This window comes from Panthera onca, chromosome B1, assembly GCF_046562875.1.
Source record: "Panthera onca isolate mPanOnc1 chromosome B1, mPanOnc1 haplotype 2, whole genome shotgun sequence".
NCBI classification, from domain to species: Eukaryota; Metazoa; Chordata; class Mammalia; order Carnivora; family Felidae; genus Panthera; species Panthera onca.
In genome coordinates this window covers 179841965-179861152 of record NC_138342.1, presented here as the reverse complement: position 1 = coordinate 179861152, position 19188 = coordinate 179841965, and the positions used below count along the sequence as shown (strand labels likewise).

Below are 19188 nucleotides of genomic sequence, written 5' to 3'. Positions count from 1 at the left end.
TGTGCAAAAAGGTTCTCCTTTCTCCTCATCCTCACCGACATCTGTTGTTTCTTGAGTTGTTAATTTTAGCCATTCTGACAGGTGTGAAGTGGCATCTCATTGTGGTTTTGATTTATATTTCCCTCATGATGAGTGATGGTGAGCATCTTTTCATGTGTCTGACATCTGTATGTCTTTTTTTTTGGAAAAGTGTCTGTTCATGTCTTTTGCCCATTTCTGCACTGGATTATTTGCTTTTTAGGTGTTGAGCTTGATAAGTTCTTTATAGATTTTTGGATACTAACCCTTTATCTGCTATGTCATTTGCAAATATCTTCTCCCATTCCATAGTGTGCCTTTTAGTTTTGCTGATTGTTTCCTTCACTGTGCAGGAGACTTTTATCTTGATGAGGTCTCAATAGTTTATTTTTGCTTTTGTTTCCCTTGCCTCTGGAGACACATCAAGTAAGAAGTTGCTGTGGCTGGGATCAAAGAAGTCGTTGCCTATTTTCTGCTCTAGGATTTTGATAGTTTCCTGTCTTACATTTATGTCTTTCATCCATGTTGAGTTTATTTTTGTGTATGGTGTAACAAAGTGGCCCAAGTTCATTTTACTCCATGTGGCTATCCAGTTTTCCCAGCACCACTTGCTGAAGAGACTGTCTTTATTCCATTGGATATTCTTTTCTGCTTTGTCAAAGATTAGTTGGCCATACATTTGTGGGTCTATTTCTGGGTTCTCTATTCTGTTCCATTGGTCTATGTGTCTGTTTTTGTGGTAGTACCATCCTGTCTTGGTGATTACAGCTTTGTAATACAGCTTGAAGTCTGGAATTGTAATGTCTCCAGCTTTGGTTTTCTTTTTCAACACTACTTTGGCTATTTGTGGGGGGGTTTCTGGTTCCATACAAATTTTAGAATTGTTTGTTCTATTTCATTTCTTTTTAATCTGGTTGTTTTTAATGATGCATCCCAAGTACATAACAGTACCGTGAATATAATAAATACAAAGAAATATTAGTTGAATGTGTGGATAGATATTAAGTATATTTACTTGTATATACAGAGGCTCTCAAATGGTTCTACTTTAAAAGTTATTTATTTTGAAAGAGAGAGCATAAGCAGGGGAGGAGCAGAGAAAGGGAGAGAGAGAGAATCCCAAGCAAGCTCCATCCACACCGTCAGCCCAGAGCTTGATGCAGGGCTCAAACACATGAGCCATGAAATCATGACCTGAGCCGAAACCAAGAGTCGGACACCCAGCTGACTGAGCCACCCAGGTTCCCCACAAATAGTTCTATTTTAAAGGAGAAAATATAAAAAGTATATTTAATAGAAATGGAAGGCATATTCCTTCAAGGACATAAGCCTTTGTAACAACTTCATGACCCCCCCTCATTCTCACAGTGGTGGGAATGTGGCCTCTACTCTAGAGTATGGGGTACAGTGTAAGGTAGAGTGACTCTCCACGGACAGAGTTTTAAGTGGATCATAGATTTTATCCCAGAGAAGACACCTGGACACAGGCACTTTCACCTCTTTCCCAGGTGCACAGAGCAGGTAAGAGACAATGTGTGGCCTCATTTGAAAGAACTGTAAGAGAAGCTAGAAGAGAGTGTGAACTCCAGGCCCAAAGTGAAGAGGAACATTTTTTGAATTGGCTGAAGATATAGAGACATTTTTGGCCATGAAATGAGGATGTTATTATGATGCTTCGCAAGGATGCTGAAGCGTGCTGCATGGTGATGTTAGCTTATGTTTTCACATGGAACAAATTCCTTGTGTGACATAGAAACAACCTTAGCCTCTACTGGCTGGACACACCCAGACCTCTCTGAAACAAGTCATGGGTGGCTTGGGATCTTCATGCTTCTGACAGCATCCTGGCCCTACTGGACAGACAGGGAGAATTGTCAGTTTCTAAAACCATATACACTATTGCGTTTGTGCAAACTATAATTTTTTAATACTTGCTCAGATTATTGTGTAAGCTATTTGCAATTTATCAAGATACTTTTTTCTTTATAATTATTCTTGGGTTGTAATAATTTTCAATGAAGGGAAATAATGAACATAATCATCCAAGAGACAGGTACAATTAGTTTTGGAGAATTTATATGACAGATCCTTTGGTTAGTTTATCATCAAACTTAATTGTGTTCCTTTAATAAATATTTATGGATTAATGCTAAATGTTTAGTGAAAGTGAGTTTGACACAAGTTTGACAAGATTGATTTAAAAAAAAAAAAACCCTAATGTACATGTGTATTATTAGATGCAAACCACAAAACTGTATTTTTTTTCCTAAGTGGGTGTATGTCTATCAAAATGAACTATTGGAAAAAGCACATGTAGAAAAACGCTTTAGGAGTGCCTGAGTGGCTCAGTCAGTTAAGCATCTGACTTTGGCTTAGGTCATGGTCTTACAGCTCATGAGTTTGAGCCCCGTGTCCTGCTCTGTGCTGACAGCTCAGGGCGTGGAGCCTGCTTTAGATTCTGTCTCCCTTTCTCTCTGCCCCTCCCCTGCTCACACTCTGTCTCTCTCTCTCTCTCAAAAATAAATAAACTTTAAAAAAAATTTTAAATACTTTAAAACTTAATTAGAAATCTTGAATATATTGTTTTACTGCTTTGACATACATGTGATAACTCTAATAAGCCGCAGGCAACGTTGTTAAATACAGATTTTAGAGGACTGATTTTCATAGACAAAGTGCTCCTACATTTATCACACTAAGTGCATATGTGTGAATACTTCTGAAGTGCTTTAAAGACATTCATTCCCTCTATCTATGTATTAATTATGAGTTTGCCATTCTAATGATGCTATTCCTTCCTAAAAATGGAAAGAATCAAACTTTACTTGCACTCACAATGTGACAAATGATAAATGTGGGTGCTGAACTAATGATGCTTGCTACTCAAGTTACAAAGAGTAAAACATTCTTTGCACAGGATAGATCTGGCTTTGCACAGCTGAGGGGTTGTTGGACTACATGAGAGTCCTTGAGCAACCCCGTAAAAGAAGTTGAGGTGCAGAGTTCATGAAGACACCTGGGAATTGGCCAGTCATAGCCAGTGTGTATTATTTCGTCCTAGTACCTGGGAAGAAAGTTGATCTTCACAATCACTTCTATTCCTTATTCTTCCCTTTTTTTTAATTTATTTATTTTGAGAAAGAGACACAGAGAGAGAGAGCAGAGGAGGGGCAGAGAGTGAGGGAGAAACAGATTCCCAGTGTGGGGTTTGAACCCACAAACCTCGAGATCATGACCGGAGCCGAGATCAGGAATTGGACACTTAATTGACTGAGTCACCCAGGCACCCCTGCTATTCTCTTTTCTTAAAAAAAAATGTTGGGGTGCCCGAGTGGCTCAGTCAGTTAAACATCTGACATTGGCTCTGGTCATAATATCACAGTTTATGAGTTGGGGCCCCGCATCGGGCTCTATGCTGACAGCTCAGAGCCTGGAGCCTGCTTCGGATTCTGTGTCTCCCTCTCTCTATGCCCTACTCCTCTCCCCCTCTCCCTCTCTCTCTCTCTCTCTCTCAAAAATAAATAAACATTAAAAATAAGTACATAATTCCTCCATCAGTAAAAATGTTCCAAATGCATACATTTAATTCAGAGTTCAAAAGACTGATGAGTTGTTTGTTTGTTTTTTTAATTATCACAGAGAGCAAAGTAAGGATGAGAGAGGACAATAAAGGGTGAAAATAATTCTAGTTAAAAATGAATACTGCATCAGCCACAATGGCTTTACATGGACTATCATCTCTAATTCTGAAAAATCCTTAGATCCAGAGGCTATAAAACTGAGGCTCACATGACTTTCGTAACTTGCACAGGGTCATCATGATTGTTAGTTCTGGAGCCTGACTCCTATGCTCATACTCTATTTTCAGCTTTCTAACGGCCTCTATACCATATTTTATTAGTGATCTAGTTCAGAGTAATAAGGAAACGTGTAAGGAACTGATGTATTTAGATTTACATGCAGAAAGGAGAAAGGGACAAATACTTTGGACCACTTCTGTGTGCCTGACACTATGTTAAATATTTAGGAAATTATCTCATTATTTATCTTTATACTCATATTTGGTAAAGCCTTCATGAGAATATAAGTTTTGAGATTTGTTTGGAGTCAGGCAACTGAAGGATGAAAAATAAATAAGAGTGATTAAAGATTTGGGAAGTAATCCTTCTAATAATAGAATAAAGCATGAAGACTTGTTTGTTTAGAGAAGAGAACGTTAAGGAGAAAATTACTGTTAAGAGTGTCTAGATCTCTAAAAAGGCATTTATAAATGTATATGAATAGGGTTTTGTTGTTTCCTCAGGCCAATGAAAACAGGGCAAGACAAAATTGTATGAAGGGGGGATTATGTCACTCATGAGGAGAAGCTTGCTAAGAATTAGCGTAGTAATATTTATTGAGCGCCTACTGTCTACTAGAAAACCAGAAGCCCAGAGGCAGAGATAGAGATAGAGATAAACAAGTTATTTTAGGAAAAAACTTACATCAATTCCCATTCCATTCTGCTCCAGTGTTTTCCTGAGGGAAATAAATATAAATTTATAAATATATGTGTATATAAAGCGAATCCTGTGTTCCAATCTGTGAGTTATGTAGGGCTGTCTCTATTTTTAAAGGGGGATCTGAAACTCAGAAAGTTTCAGTCTTCCTAATTTCATACAGCAAGTAAGTGTGAGTCAAGACAGGCAGTGGAACTCTCCGAGGATGGAAAAGACACAGAATCTGGAGTCAGAAAATCTGAGTTGTGGTGTGCACTTGGTCACTTTTCATCATGTGATTCTGAGAAAAATAATTCCACAAATTTCCAATGCTTTATATTTAAAATAAAAATAAGAGCACACACTGGGGCGCCTGGGTGGCTCAACTGGTTAAGCTTCCAACTTCGGCTCAGGTCATGATCTCGGGATTTGTGAGTTCGAGCCCCATGTCAGGCTCTGTGCTGACAGTGTGGAGCCCACTTCAGATTCTATGTCTCCCTCTCTCTCTCTCTCTGTCCTTCCCCAGCTAATACTGTGTGTGTGTGTGTGTGTGTGTGTGTGTGTGTGTGTGTGTCTGTCGCTCAAAAATAAATAAACTTAAAAAAAATAAGAGCACACAAAAAGATTATTGGGAAGAGTAAATGGGCATAATTTCGGTGGAAGTATTTTCAATATGAATATAGTAAGTCTTCAAAGGATTTATGAAATTATGGACTTCCTTCTTGCCATGTAGTTGAAGGTTACATTAAAGGAATCTAAATGCTCATTTTTTAAATCACTAATGTTTTTCTATAAACTCCTAACACTTTTCTGCCCACATGTTTTTACTTGAATGCTTCTCATCTTTAAATTCATATGCAGTCTTTTTGTCTTGCTATTTCATATTTCTCTAATAGTCCATGATTTGCATTACTTCTGAGAGATTTTAGTTATCTATCCAGTAAGAAAAGAAATCGTAGCTATCTCATCATACTTCTTCAGGTTATCAGCTACCCACTATCTCTGGGGATACTAAAAAGATGGCCGTTGTGATATCTAGTTATCTGTCAGTCTTTATAAAAGTTAGAGCCAACTGAAACAGAAGCCAGCAATGAAAACTCCTTACAATGTCAGAGACGTACAGGGTGACTCTTAAGGCTAAAAAGTTTAATGTTTCTTGTACCTTTCTGTATGTTATTCATTTATCATATTGAAATTGGATTTGTTCGCATAATTCCCATTATGGGAAATCTCTAGAAATTTGTAAGCTGCACGTAGACCCAATAATCAGATTGATGTAATCGCTAGTCACAGAAAAAAAAAAAAATGCTTAGGTCATAAATAACAAGAGAATCCACTTATTGTAAATAAAGTAGAAGGGAGACATTACAGAGCAATTTCAACCAAGCAAGATAATTAAACTCAGAGATACTGTTTCCTGTTTCTCTGGTATAAACAACAAAGCGGCTCCACCGGCCTCTGCACAACCTGGATGTCCTAAGGCCACATCCCTCTCCTCTCCTTCCACTTTCCCTAAAGAGAATTCTGGGTCATAAAGGAATGAGAATTGGTATCACTTCTTTCCTGAAAGGACTTGAGCTTCCTCTGCGTTGATATTTGTGTCATCTTATTATAAGACGAGCTAACATCTATTATTAATTGATGCACTAATTAAAGCCATATTTGCAGTTTCCATTAGCTTGTTCCCTAAATTCTCCAGAGTTGGCCGTCTGGTTTTAATCAAAACCAAATGGTAGTCCAAGTTTCCAGCCTGAAGCGGCTAGGAGGAAGTCGTTCAGTGGAGGCACAAGAAAGCAGAAAAGATAAACAGATGAGAGTTCACAAAATTTGTGTCGGACAAAGGGTGCAGATACCGTGAGCTGCTCTGGAGATGTGATTCAGGGACTCTGTCATGCTGGATGCAAGAACTTGCAAGTACTTAATGTCAGCAAGACTGTAATGGGATCAAGATGGAGTCTGTCTCCTGCTCTCCCAGCCCTGCGCTCGTGTAACTGGAGGCTTCTGACTGGAGCCAAAGCTGCATGTGCCATGACAGAAACTGCTTTAATTCTGTGAAGGATTCCTGGGATTGGAGACGTTTGAAGGCAACGTTCTATCCCCTGGCTTCTCGGGATTATCCTCACAGATCTTGTCAGGTACAGTCTGCAGGGCTGTAGCATTTTAACTTGTAAGTAGGGTTAAAAAAAAAAAAAAAAAAAGAAAAAGTTTTGCGTTTAGGGGATTACCGTTTTTAAAACACCTAAATTCATCTTGCTCTCCCAAGAGATCTTTTGAGAGGAGAACGGCAAAGGTATTTGGATTAAGTTGTGCACATGCATTCAATATAGTGGAAATGCTGTAGAGGAAGGAAAAAACTGTTTTCTTTCCTTTTTTTTTTTTTTATTCATCAGCAGTGTGGGATAGAGAAAACTCTACGACTTTATGACTCTCCAGCTAATCACCTCAAGAGCTTTGACAAACTCACTTCAGTTCTGTGTAAAATCAGAACTCCTAAAACGCCCAGGCGGGCTGTGCTCGGCCCCCCTCCCTCTGCTTCGTGCACTCTTTCTCACATGCACTGCTCAGAGGCAGGAAATGCTTCCCAGGCAATCTGGGCCTGCTTGTGGAGGCCCCTTTCGCAAAACATCAGTCTGAATTTAGTGGACAGAAGTCACTAGGAACGCCTTGACAGACTCCTGCTTTAACTGAGGCTCCCTCCAGCTGCAGAGGGTGTTTTTGTTAGAATCACACACTGCGTAAAACTGCTTAGAATAGAGCCATGATCTCAACCACGAAAACGTGAACTTATATTTTGGAGGAACTAACGGGGACGGACTTCTTGCCTAGCCTGAGCGTTGAACAATGTCATGCCTGGGCGTTTCAGCTCCTCGTTGTCTAGGTAAGACGCTGGGGACTCTCTGTCTTTGTATGTCGAGGCAATCTCTGAAGAGGCAGAAAGTTTGACAGAAAGGCTAGCATCTTGCACTGAGCGGTGATTTCCTAAGTTGTGGAGCTCAGCTGTGAAGTTAGAAGTGGAAAATGTTTAGTGAGGAGGAACTGTGAGTCAAATTGTTTTAGCACAATGTCAATTCTAAAACAGGCTCCACAGAGATTTTACTCTTTTCCTCCATGAGCGAAGAGGTTATTTTAATCCCTTTTTCTCTTAACTTTTTGAGGAATAAGACCAGGTTTCCTGTTGGATGGCATAATGCAAAACAAATACATATTCTCACACTTAAGTGTGAGGTGTAAATGATTTCTTTTTATCTTCCCTTCTTTTGCCAACAGGGAGAGTAGATAGCACCAGAGTGACTTTTCTTGATGATGTATCTCCAGAGAATATTCTGTGGTTTCAACCACAGCTCAAGCTGCTAGTGTACAACTTAAATGTTTCATTAAGAAACAGGTAAACACACGAAACTTCAAAAATTATTTCTACCCTAAATAGTATTTAATCTGCCTTTCGAACACTTTAAATATTAGAGTTGGACTTAGTTTATAAGGACTTTCCTAGATGCACTGCCTAGGTCATATTTGTGTGAATATTTGTGAATAATTAAAATAAATCTGAATGACAATGACATTCGTTATTATCATTTTAAGGCAGCTGGAAATCACTACAGTCATATGAAAAACCAAGCATGTATTCATGTATTCATAATTCATATAATCATAAAATTAGATTTCTGTGGGGCTGTAGTCTCTTTAAGGTATCTTAAATGTTTAAGCCTGTACTATAGGAAGTAAGAAATCTAGCAATGACTGAAATAAAATGGACTTGCAATGCATAGCATCCTGTTACATTTATATTTCTGAAGATTGAAAAATGAAAATAATTATTTTAAAGAAACAATGTGGGATGGCATGTGAAGGGAATAAATATTCAGGCCTATCTCCAAATCAATTAAATGACCACCAAACGTAACAAATGAAAGATGAGAGCCATTTGACAGTTGGATCATAAGAAATCAAGGGTTTTAATTCTAAACTTTCACACAGTACAAGGTGACCATTTGCTGCATTAGCTAACTTACTGAATTCTATGCTAGAATGAATTATCTTGGTGAATTTTAACTATTCATTAACAAAATAAGATGTGTTATTACCTTTAAGTATTAAAAAAATCTATTGTTAAGCATGTTAAAAATAAAATGCTGACTTACCTAAATTATGATTTCATGATCATAACTGAAAAGAATTCATAATTCTTAACAATTCACAATTTGAATTCCTAATCCAAAAGAATTTCAAGGAAGGAAAGATCTCATAAGAGATCACTTCTTGAAGCACTGTCCTGAGGTTTCCACAAGACAGCTGAGGAATGACACTCAAACATGACCTGTCCAAGGTCATACTGCGAGCTAGGGGAAGAGATAACAGAGGAACCCTGCTTCGTAATTCAGATATCTTTACACTACGTCACCTTCTCAAGTAATAATAATTATGCACAGTGAAGTATGAAATATGTCCAGTAGAAGGCTACTTTCAGACAGAATCTTATAGCACCTCTTTAAAAAATAAAAAAGTCCTAAAACTGCCACCCGGGAGGGGGAAAAAAATCATGGCTTAAAAAAAAAGAATCAAATTCACTAAGTAATGAACTTTTCTCAAATGCAAACGTTTTTATGCCTTTAACCCTTCAATGGAGTAACTTGTTGGTGACAATTTTGTTATATTTCCTATTTATGCTAAGAAAATCCATATGCTAATAATTATACTAATATTAAACTGATGTTTCTTAAAAGCATAGGGCTAGGAAGGAGTTGTCCGATTCATGTCCTCGTATTCAAATGGCATCATAACAAATCTATCCCAACCAGCAATGATCAGGGCTTTTATTCCCCACATCAGAACCGGTCTAAGGACCTCATGTACCCAGACATTCTTTCTTTTATCTAACCTAAATCTCTATTGCTGTAGCCTATTTCCAGTTTTATGGGTTTTTCCTCTGTGGAAACATGGAAAACGTAAGTGTACGTTTGTGGGCCAAATAAAGCCCACTTGCTTTCATCTTGCCTTGTATGGCTTATTTTCAATCCTTTAATTGGTTCATACATCTCCTCTGAGCCTGCTACAAGGTCCTTTAGTTGTAGAATGTAGAATTTCTTACAGTATATAAATAAGTGTCTGAGCAGGGCAGTGTGAAATGAGAGAGTTGGCTACTTAAGCTGTATCCTACTTCATATGTGACAGTATATGGTGCCATGCAAGCTGAACGCTGCACTCTCCAAGGCAAGAAACTCTCTTATAAAACTAATATATGTCATTTCTACTACATGCCATTTCTTGGAGGGAATGTGTGTCCTGATCCTTTCTTTCCATTTTTATGAACCAGATCGAATTTCCTGATGATATTACACTTAAAAGATATGCTATTCAACACTTTGGTGTCACCATACTGCACATCCTTGGAATGAGGAATAAATTCAGTAAAGCAGTAGCTTATACAACTGACTGCATGATTAGCAGGGAGCCTAGCAAAAAAAGAATGCATCAGTTTATATTTTTCTTAAGGATATTATAATTTAAAAGGACGATTTTCCTGACCCCATTTAAACCTGCCCACAGCATCCACCTCACTACAAAGACCTTAGGTAAGCTTTAATCTCACTCATAGAGGATTGGGTCTTACTGGCTTTAAACAAGTTTAAATTGGGGACGTTTTAAATTAATCTTTTATTTTTCTCTTACGTGTTTCTTCTTGGAAAATGAATGGTGTATTATCTTACAATGAGAATCTCTCTGTAGAAATCATTACAGTATAACAGGTTTCCGAAGAGATGACCTAGTCCTGGATCAGAGAATTTTATTATCAAAATAGAGAAATGTCAATAATTGTACATGAGAATTTAAAGAGGATGAGGAAAAAGTAAAAACCTCTGGATTTGAAGGAGTTGGCATGACTGTTGTACCTTCCTCCCCCATGTGAACAGTAAGCCCCATATGCCTACAACTTTAACCAAACAAGTTTACAAAGAAGTCCAACTCCAGACTGACTTTGGTGTGGTTATAGGAATGCAACTTTTATTTCCATGGTTCCCTTTTGGCATTAAATTGGTAGTCAGTTCATAGAGTTTTGAGAAATAGATGGACTTAGTTTTTAGTTAAATTAAACGGAATAAAGGTAAAGTGTGGACCTTGAGACCACTTTTAAAAAGAGATTGTTGATTTTGATTCAGTAGATTATAGAGTATATAAGTCAACTTGAATAAAGAAGGACTCCTATGCAAAAAAAAGGGGGGGGGGGGAGACAATTTAAACAGCATGTATATGATTGTTCTCATTAATTAAGATAGATGGGCAGAAAAAATTGTTGTATTAGTTATATGTGTAAAAAATGTTTTGTGTATGAATGAATTAACAAAGTATTTTAGCAATACAATTGAAGTAATTCAAAGGGAAAATAAGTTCTGTAATGGAAATGAGAGAGAAAGGAAGTAGGAAGATCAAAGCAAGTTTAGAAATTCAATTAATGTTTCTTTTTATTCTCAGCAATTAACAAAATACTTAACATATGGTGTCCGCACCTATTTGTCAATAAATATTTGTGGAATAAATAGGAACAAGGAAAGAAAGGAAAGAAACACCAGTGATAAAGAATGGGAATTGTGGGACTTTTTTTTTTTTTTAATTTTCCAGACATCCTGTGATGATAGAATAATTTTTACAGGGGAGGAAAAATAAGAGGTTGTCAAGAATCATCAGAGCCTGAGGCCAAAGGTTAACAACATTCTCATAAGATGACATAACAAATTCGTTAGAAACCAGAAGGAAGCATGAGCATCCAGAAGTAGTTTAAAATGAAAAGTTACATGAAGCCAGTGACAGAGCACTAGTGCATTTTCCACTATTTAAATGGGGTGGAGAACTGAAAAGCTCATGGGCAGAGTCAGAAAACTGGCTCTAATTTGCATCTTTGCCACTTGATATTCTGTGATTTGTAGCACATCCCATAACTACTTAGAGTTTCTGCTGTTTATTAGTAAAATGTGGCAGAGAATGAAAACACTTATATCACTGGGTCATGTTGAGCATCACATGAGATTTTATATGGGCAAATTGTTTTGCACACAGTGCAAATCTTTGTTTAAAAGGTTTAAATAAATCTTTGTTTAAAAAAGCATAGGTCAACTAGTCAAGAAAGAAAGACTCATGGTGTTTCACGTTTTGGCCAAGTTGCTCATCTATATTGAAATAGCATGGGAATGCAAGGGATAGTTCCGTCTCCTACTCAGCCATGGATTCTGCAGCTAAGATCAATCAAAAATTAAGGAGTCGTCATCGTCATCATCATCATTAGTATCATCATTACGTCCCGTAACATCTAGTGAGTTCTTGCGGTATGCAATGGGTTAAGTGTTCTACATATATCATTAGCTTAGTATTATTATTTTAGCTTAATTTTATTATTTAACCCTCAACAATTTTTCATTATTCCCATTACACAAGTGAGAAAACTGAAGAACACATTTAGGTAACTCAATCACCAAGAAAAAGAAATGGTTCTTTAACCATATTGCCTTCACAAAAAAATGGAGATAATAACTTCTGCCCACCGATAGGCATTTGACATTGAGCTAGTGACTGAGGCCTGCCAAAATTCCTCCCTATAAAATTAGGGCAATGATAGCAACTACTTCCTAGAGTGTTTGTGCGTATTATTGCCAAGGGACATAGTGTAAGGACAGTACCTGACCCATAGTAAATGCTTAGGAAATGGGAGTCTTTTTTTTACTGTTACTATTATAGTGACCATCAGAAGTTTTCGATGCACCTGCTATTCTGTATCCAAAAGACATTTGATAATAAAAACAAGTTCAACTGTACATAGTTAGATGACAAAATAAAATGAGAATTGTACATATTAAATACAGACAGGAAAGTTGACATCAGAGGCAGAAACCCCTGCCAGGATATGACGTAACAGAAGTAGCTAAATTCCCAATGATTTCATGTTCCGATTTCCATGGAAATCGTACTTATTTGAATGAATGCCATCTCAGTCTCCTGTTGTCACCTAGCAATCTAAGCACCTGTGTCGATGTAGCCATATCTCTTATTTACAGTGAGCGATTACTGTGTCTACCGTTAGAGGGTTCTTAGAAATGATAGCAAAGCTAAAAATAGAAAGTGGCCACTTAAAGCAAAGACACATCTCACCATGCTGATGATAAAGCATTATAATCCATGTCCCTTGTTGAACAGAAATGCTGTTTTGCCATTCAAAAAAAAAAAAAAAAATAGCAGCCAAGCTCTTGATATCAAATTTAACTCTAAGCTATTTCCTATTGCATGAAAAATCGCAGCAGAAACAAGTTCAGAGCAAAGGCTCTCTTTTTTGGTTATAAGGGATTCTGTAGAAAAAAAAATATCAAGGCAAAAACAAATGATTAATTATTCATTAATATATTTGCAGAGACATCTAAGATACGGTATAGTTCTAAATGCTCAAAGGATTCTGCATATGATGAAACACTATCAATGAGAAAACTGTGTACTTTTGAAACATAGGCAAATCTAAAGAGAATACATGTATCTAGAAAATACTGCATCCATGATGCAATATTATTCCCCATGATGTATTATTTTTTAAATTTTATTTAAATCTAAGTTAGTTGCCATATAATGTAATAATGGTTTCAGATGCAGAATTTAGTGATTCATCACTTACAAATAACACCCAGTGCTCATCCCAAGAAATGCCCTTCTTAATGCCCATCACCCATTTAGCCCATCCCCCCCCCCCCCCACCCAACACCCCTCCAGCAACCCTCAGTTCTCTGTATTTAAGAGTCTCTTACGGTTTGCCTCCCTCTCTGTTTTTATCTTCCTAATTCTGGGATCATTTGGAAACCAGTTATCCTCAAAAAGGTCTTAGTGATATCAGGAACATATTATGAAGTATTCCACGATTTCCTCAAATTGCCTGTGGGTTACTTAAGAAAACATTAAGAGAATCAGCAGACCTGGCTGACCTAAACTCTAAAGTGGTAGTAAGTCACGCTCTGCCAGTATCTGGGCCCCTCCCTGCGGAAGAAAGAAAGAAAGAGAGAGAGAGAGAGAGAGAGAGGGAGGGAGGGAGGGAGGGAGGAAGGGGAGGAAGGAAGGAAGGAAAGGAAGGAAAGAAATGACTGAAGCTGAATTACATAGCAGGAACCTGAAGGTAAAAATAGGGCACCACAGGAATAATAATTTATAATTTTAGAAATCTGCTTTTTTTTTTTTTTTTTAAATGATGGACTGACTTCTAGTGAATTGACAGAGTTAATTTTCACATTTACTTAACTCCTGGAATCTTTGGCCCCCGAAAGCTAAGAATAAGAAAAAATTTTCCAAGCTCAGGAAAACTGAGATACACATGAAAAATAGGTCAATATTAAAAGAATATTTTTAAATTGGGTACCTGCTTCTTCAGTTTTCTTCTAAAGCCCAAAACTGATGGAAGCTTGGATGTGTCTTTCGGAAAAAGTAATGTACTGCTTATTCCGCTGGCGTGGTTCATTATAGGTGGTTTATTTTATAATATACTATTTTTTATGATATCTAGACAGCCTAAATGCATGGTAGCTATCTCATATATAATATTTTAAGCTTCATGAAGCAATTTACCAATAAAGAGTTTCAATACGAGTTTGTTTTCCACAAACAGCTAAGAGGCATAATGAGTAAATTCCAACATCTGACAAAATATGTGGAAGTAGATGGATAATGATTTTGTGAAGAATTGGGACACAGATTGCTACTCAAGAAAGAAAATCTGCATCCAATCATATGGACATAAATTCACACATCATATTATTAAAGATCTCTCTCTCCCACAGTCTATTACTAGCCCTGTCAGATTTGGATCAGACAGAATGAATATTTTAAAGGAAAAGCGCTAATTATCTTTTACTAAAATCTGGCTACCCCAACCCCTGACTAGAGTCATAGAAATGCTTTTTTAAAACGTGGTATCTTTTTTGGCTTTTTGTTCATGCATTTACATGAAGGAATTAAGAAGAGTCATATCTGCCTACGCTTTCTTACTGCTCCTAAGCATCTTGAATATGAGACATCAGTTTGGCAATGAAAAGCATTCCTCTTCATGTTATCATTGAGTTGGAGAGCAGTAGGAAGATGCCCAAATGTGCACCACTTGGTTTGCTAGATAATTTGTTCCTTGACAGCCTCATCAAGAAAATGAATTTTGTTTTGGCCTCTGCAAATTCTCACTGTAATCAATATTTACTTTGAAATTAATGAGCCTACAAGTGAAAAACTCTATTAAGTTGTGATCATGTCTGTGTTGTTGCTTCTGTTCTAATTGTCTAATTCAGTTTGTAAGTGGTTTGGGGGCATTTACTAGTTGCAAATGTGACTCCCTGAAAGTAGGCTCAGAGACATGAAGATTTGAAATCGTGATAGGATCTTCAGATTCCCAGTCACTCCATTTCACAGACTTGACCCTTATATTAGCAACAAAGTAGGTCAATGTAGCAATGTTCTTTTCTTGGTTCAGATGCATTCTTTATCTTTAAAGAGTACATTTTAGAGAGTTGAAACTACTTTTAATTAAAAGGGTATTCCCCTCATTTCTTCTCTTCTTTCCCATAATGGCTGAGAATATGCTATATGGTAGATATTACTCTTATATATGTTTTAAAAAAAGTTCTAGAAGGACAACATGACCTACAATTTAACATGGGGTAAGTAATTAATATGAAAGACCCTAAGGGAAACCAGAAGCAACTGTGGACATTTAAAGAAAAAGTAGAAAAATAAAGAGAAAGCGGCAGTTGTATTATGTCTTTAGTTTCTAGTAAATACATAGAATCTGTGTGAAGGGATTTAAAAATGACCCAGAAGTCAATCATGTGTGCATGCATGTGTGTGTGTGTGTGTGTGTGTGTGTGTATACATACATTTTAAAATTTAAAAATTTTTGTTTATATATGTGCATATATGTATGCCTATATACGTCATTTGTTTCTGAAAGGATAAAATGAGATACCCACATTTAAGGGGTTGAATCAGGAAAGTTGTCATTTTCTAAGTACTATGAATGAGATGTCCAGGAGAAGTTGCCAAATAGTGTAATGAAGAATTCCTCTTTTCATATGCAGTTACTCAGTTCAGGTTATGTGCAGCTTATTTTCTATATCTTATTTTTTATTTTTTAATTTTAAAGATTTGTTAAATGTTTTTTATTTATTTTGAGAGAGAGAGCGTGCATGCATGCACAAGTGGGGCAGGGGCAGAGAGAGAGAGAGAGAGAGAATATCCCAAGCAGGCTCCATGCTGTCGGCACAGAGCTGGATGTGGGGCTAGAACTCGTGAACCGTGAGATCATGACCTGACCCAAGATCAAGAGTTGAACACTTAACCAACTGAGCCACCCAGGCGCTTCTTGTTTTCTGTATCTTAAAACTTCTGTTCAGATAACATTTTAGAGAGCTATAGCTGAGAGGATTACCAAGAATATCTGTCCTGAATGGCAGACGTTCCTAAAAGGGTCAAAGGAAGGAACGCCTGGGTGGCTCAGTCAGTTAAGCGTCCGATTTTTGGCTCAGGTCATGATCTCATGGTTTGAGTTTGAGCCCCGCATCAGGCTCTGTGCTGACATCTCGGAGCATGGAGCCTGCTTTGGATTCTGTGTCTTCCTTTCTCTCTGCCCTCCCCTGTTGCACTCTGTCTCTCTCTCTCTCTCTAAAAAAAAAAAAAAAAAAAAAAAAAAAAAAAATTATAAAAAAAGAGTCAAAGGAGGAAGAAGTCATTAAAAAAATACCACCTAAGAATCTTACAGAAAACTACATGACATTATTGGCCCAAAATAAATACCCAAACTGGCACCTTTATTGTGCTAAAGGAATGAAAGAAGATATATGTGTAATTGTGAGGGGGTAGTATTGTGACTGGGGAAGGGAATACAGGGAATAGTTTGGCCCTATTGGATGTGTTGTAGAGGAACTGCAATCATATTTACCTATCAACTCAAAATCACTGCTCTCGAGGAGCCTAGGTGGCTCGGTTCGTTAAGCGTCTGACTTCAGCTCAGGCCATGATCTCGTGGTTCATGGGTTTGAGCCCCACATTGGGCTCTGTGCTGACATCTCAGAGCCTGGAGCCTGCTTTGGATTTTGTGTCTGCCTCTCTACCCCTCTCCTGCTCCCACTGTATCTGTCTTTCTCTCAAAAATCAACAAACGTTGGGGCACCTAAGTGGCTCAGTTGGTTAAGCGTTCGACTTCTGCTCAGGTCGTGATCTCATGGTTTGTGAGTTCGAGCCCTGCATCAGGCTTTCTGCTGTCAGCAGAGGGCTCACTTAGGATCTTCTGTCCCCCTCTCCCTCTGCCCCTCCCCCATTCACGTTCTCTCTCTCTCTCTCTCTCTCTCTCTCTCTAAAATATAAACATTTAAAAATTTAAAAAAAATCACTGCTCTGGAACATATTAAAATTTAGATTATTATTTAACATGCTTTAGAGATTCAGAAATTTTTCTTTATTTCAAGCAAATAACACATCGAATCATAACAATTTAATTGTTTTTAGCTATTTCTCCTATTACCTCCATATTTCTAAACAACATGATTATACTATTTCTTTTTTCCATTTTAGACATTATCTGTTAACTTCCTATTTTGGGAAATAAAGAGTTAGCTCTCTGAGACTATTCTTCCCAGCATCTCTAACCCCATCCCCTACAAAAATGCTATGTTTCAAAAAATAGTGGTTTCATAATTTTTTATTAAGTCAGTATTTACTGCTTGCATTATTTTGGCCACGCAAAAAATTCACAGCTAAGCCAAGTAGTGTACTATATTTCTTTTCCTTTAAATCTCTTTTTCCTGGAGGTAATAACTGATTTTTCTAGTTTTCTGTGTAATTATTACTAATTCTTCCACCTAAATTGGCTGACTTTATTATAAAACCCTCTCAATGTGGTCACATACCTCATATAATGTATTATATCCATGTTTTTTCCTTAGAGTCATCTCTTGTAGAGAACTTTGGGATTTATTTGAAATGATTGCTTGCTAGGCCTGCTACATAAATTTCACCCTGAAAATTCCATTCCCTGATCTTTGTGTTGAATTTCTGACTCCCTTGTTGCCGTGTCTTTTCCACTTTATTTATTCTCTTATTTAGGTGGAACTATCCCTACAGTAGCTTCTTGAGAAGAGGGGGGACATATTTTAAGTCTCCTCATATAATTTTATGGTAGAAATAATTTCTCATCAGAATTTTGAAGATATATTTGCCTGTCTTGTTTCCAGTTTTTCTGTTAAGAAATCCAACACCACTGAGATTCCCAATACATAATATATAATCTCTTTTCTCTCTCTGATAACATGTATGTGCATTTGCTTAACTCTAAAGCTCTGAAATTTCACAATAATGTTTTCTGTTGTGGTCTATTTTTATTCCTTGTAGTACTGCATACTTTATGAATTCCCTTGTGTCTGAAGACCTGGGTCTGCAAAATTTTCTGAAAACAAATTTGTTAAATCTCTCCCCTCAATTTTCTCTGAATGCACCTGAGAAATGCGGTTCCCCTCCACGATGACAAATGGGTTTTCAAGTTGTTAGTAATTCTCTGGAGTTTATTGTCGCCCCTGCTATCTTTTTGAAGGAGGTGATTCTAGAATAGTGAAACTCTGAACCTCAGCTCGCATTTGATCTGGATGTTGTGGAGGCAGGAAATTTACTACAGAGGGCCTTATTCCTCTAGTTTTCTCCTCTAGAAGCCCTATCCAACATTTACACCATCCCCATACCACTCACTATTTATAAGGAAAGAAGGAAGGGAAGAAGTGAGGGAGGGAGGGAGGAAGAGAAGAGAGGAGGAAGGAAGGGGAAAAGGAGGAAGGGAGGAAAGGAGGGAGGGAGGAAGGGACAGGAAAGGGAGGGAGGGAGGGAAGAGGGAAGGAAGGAAGGAAGGAAGGAAGGAAGGAAGGAAGGAAGGTAGGCGCGCAGGGAGGGAGAAACTGATGACCTTCTGTTTTATGTTAAACTTTACATGGTATCTGTGGCCATGAGAGGACTTATTTTTTTTTCTTTACGTGAGTTTCTTCCATAAAATTGTTAAGTTCCTTTAGGAAAGGTAGAATATATTATTTAGGTTTATATTCTCAATGTTTAGCGGGATGTCTGTGGCCCCTGGGCACTAAATAAACAGGTACTGAAGACTTGTCCAGGTAGCTTTGCTGTCAGTTCCTCAATGCTGCACCCTTGATTTCAGATACAAGTGCCTTATTTGCATCACCTTCTCCCAGGCTATAGAATGAGCAATGGTGATTATCATCAGGTTCTTCTTTTCTAAGGACAATTGCCAGGCCAAAATACATAGGGTGTGTTTATTTCAGAAGCAGGTACAAAGGAGAACATGATCATTTGATATCAGATATAGGTCAGTGATTCTCAAACTAGAAGGTCTCCAATTGTTGTTATTGTTTAGTGTAATAATGTTTAACTTCAGGGCACCTGGATGGCTCAGTTTGTTGAGTGTCTGACTCCCAATTTTTGCTCAGGTCATGATCTCAGGGCCATGGGATCAAGCCCCACATCGGGCTCCATGGTGAGTGTGGAGCCTGCTTGGTATTTCTCTCTCTCTCTCTCTCTCTCTCTCTCTCTCTCTCTTTCTTCCTCCTTCTCTCTCCCTCCCTCCCCCCATCTGCCTCCCCAACCTATACATGTTCTCTCCCTCTCTCGAAAATGATAAAAAAATTATATT

At 37.6% G+C, this 19188-nt stretch overlaps 1 protein-coding gene across 8 annotated transcripts in view; it reads left to right on the top strand.

The window, feature by feature from the left end:
- Positions 1–19188, top strand: part of DLC1 (DLC1 Rho GTPase activating protein) — a 514092-nt gene that overhangs the window by 82590 nt on the left and 412314 nt on the right. Inside the window, exons 1-2 of one of the 8 annotated variants that reach the window (XM_060653091.3) lie at positions 7006–7374; positions 9811–10069. The exons of 5 other annotated variants lie outside the window; for them this stretch is intronic. The gene's annotated coding sequence lies outside the window, so the exon portion shown is untranslated. Of the gene's footprint in view, positions 1–6231; positions 6632–7005; positions 7375–9810; positions 10070–19188 lie in introns of those variants that run through there. 2 more of the 8 variants (XM_060653096.3, XM_060653092.3) reach the window with 2 other exon arrangements.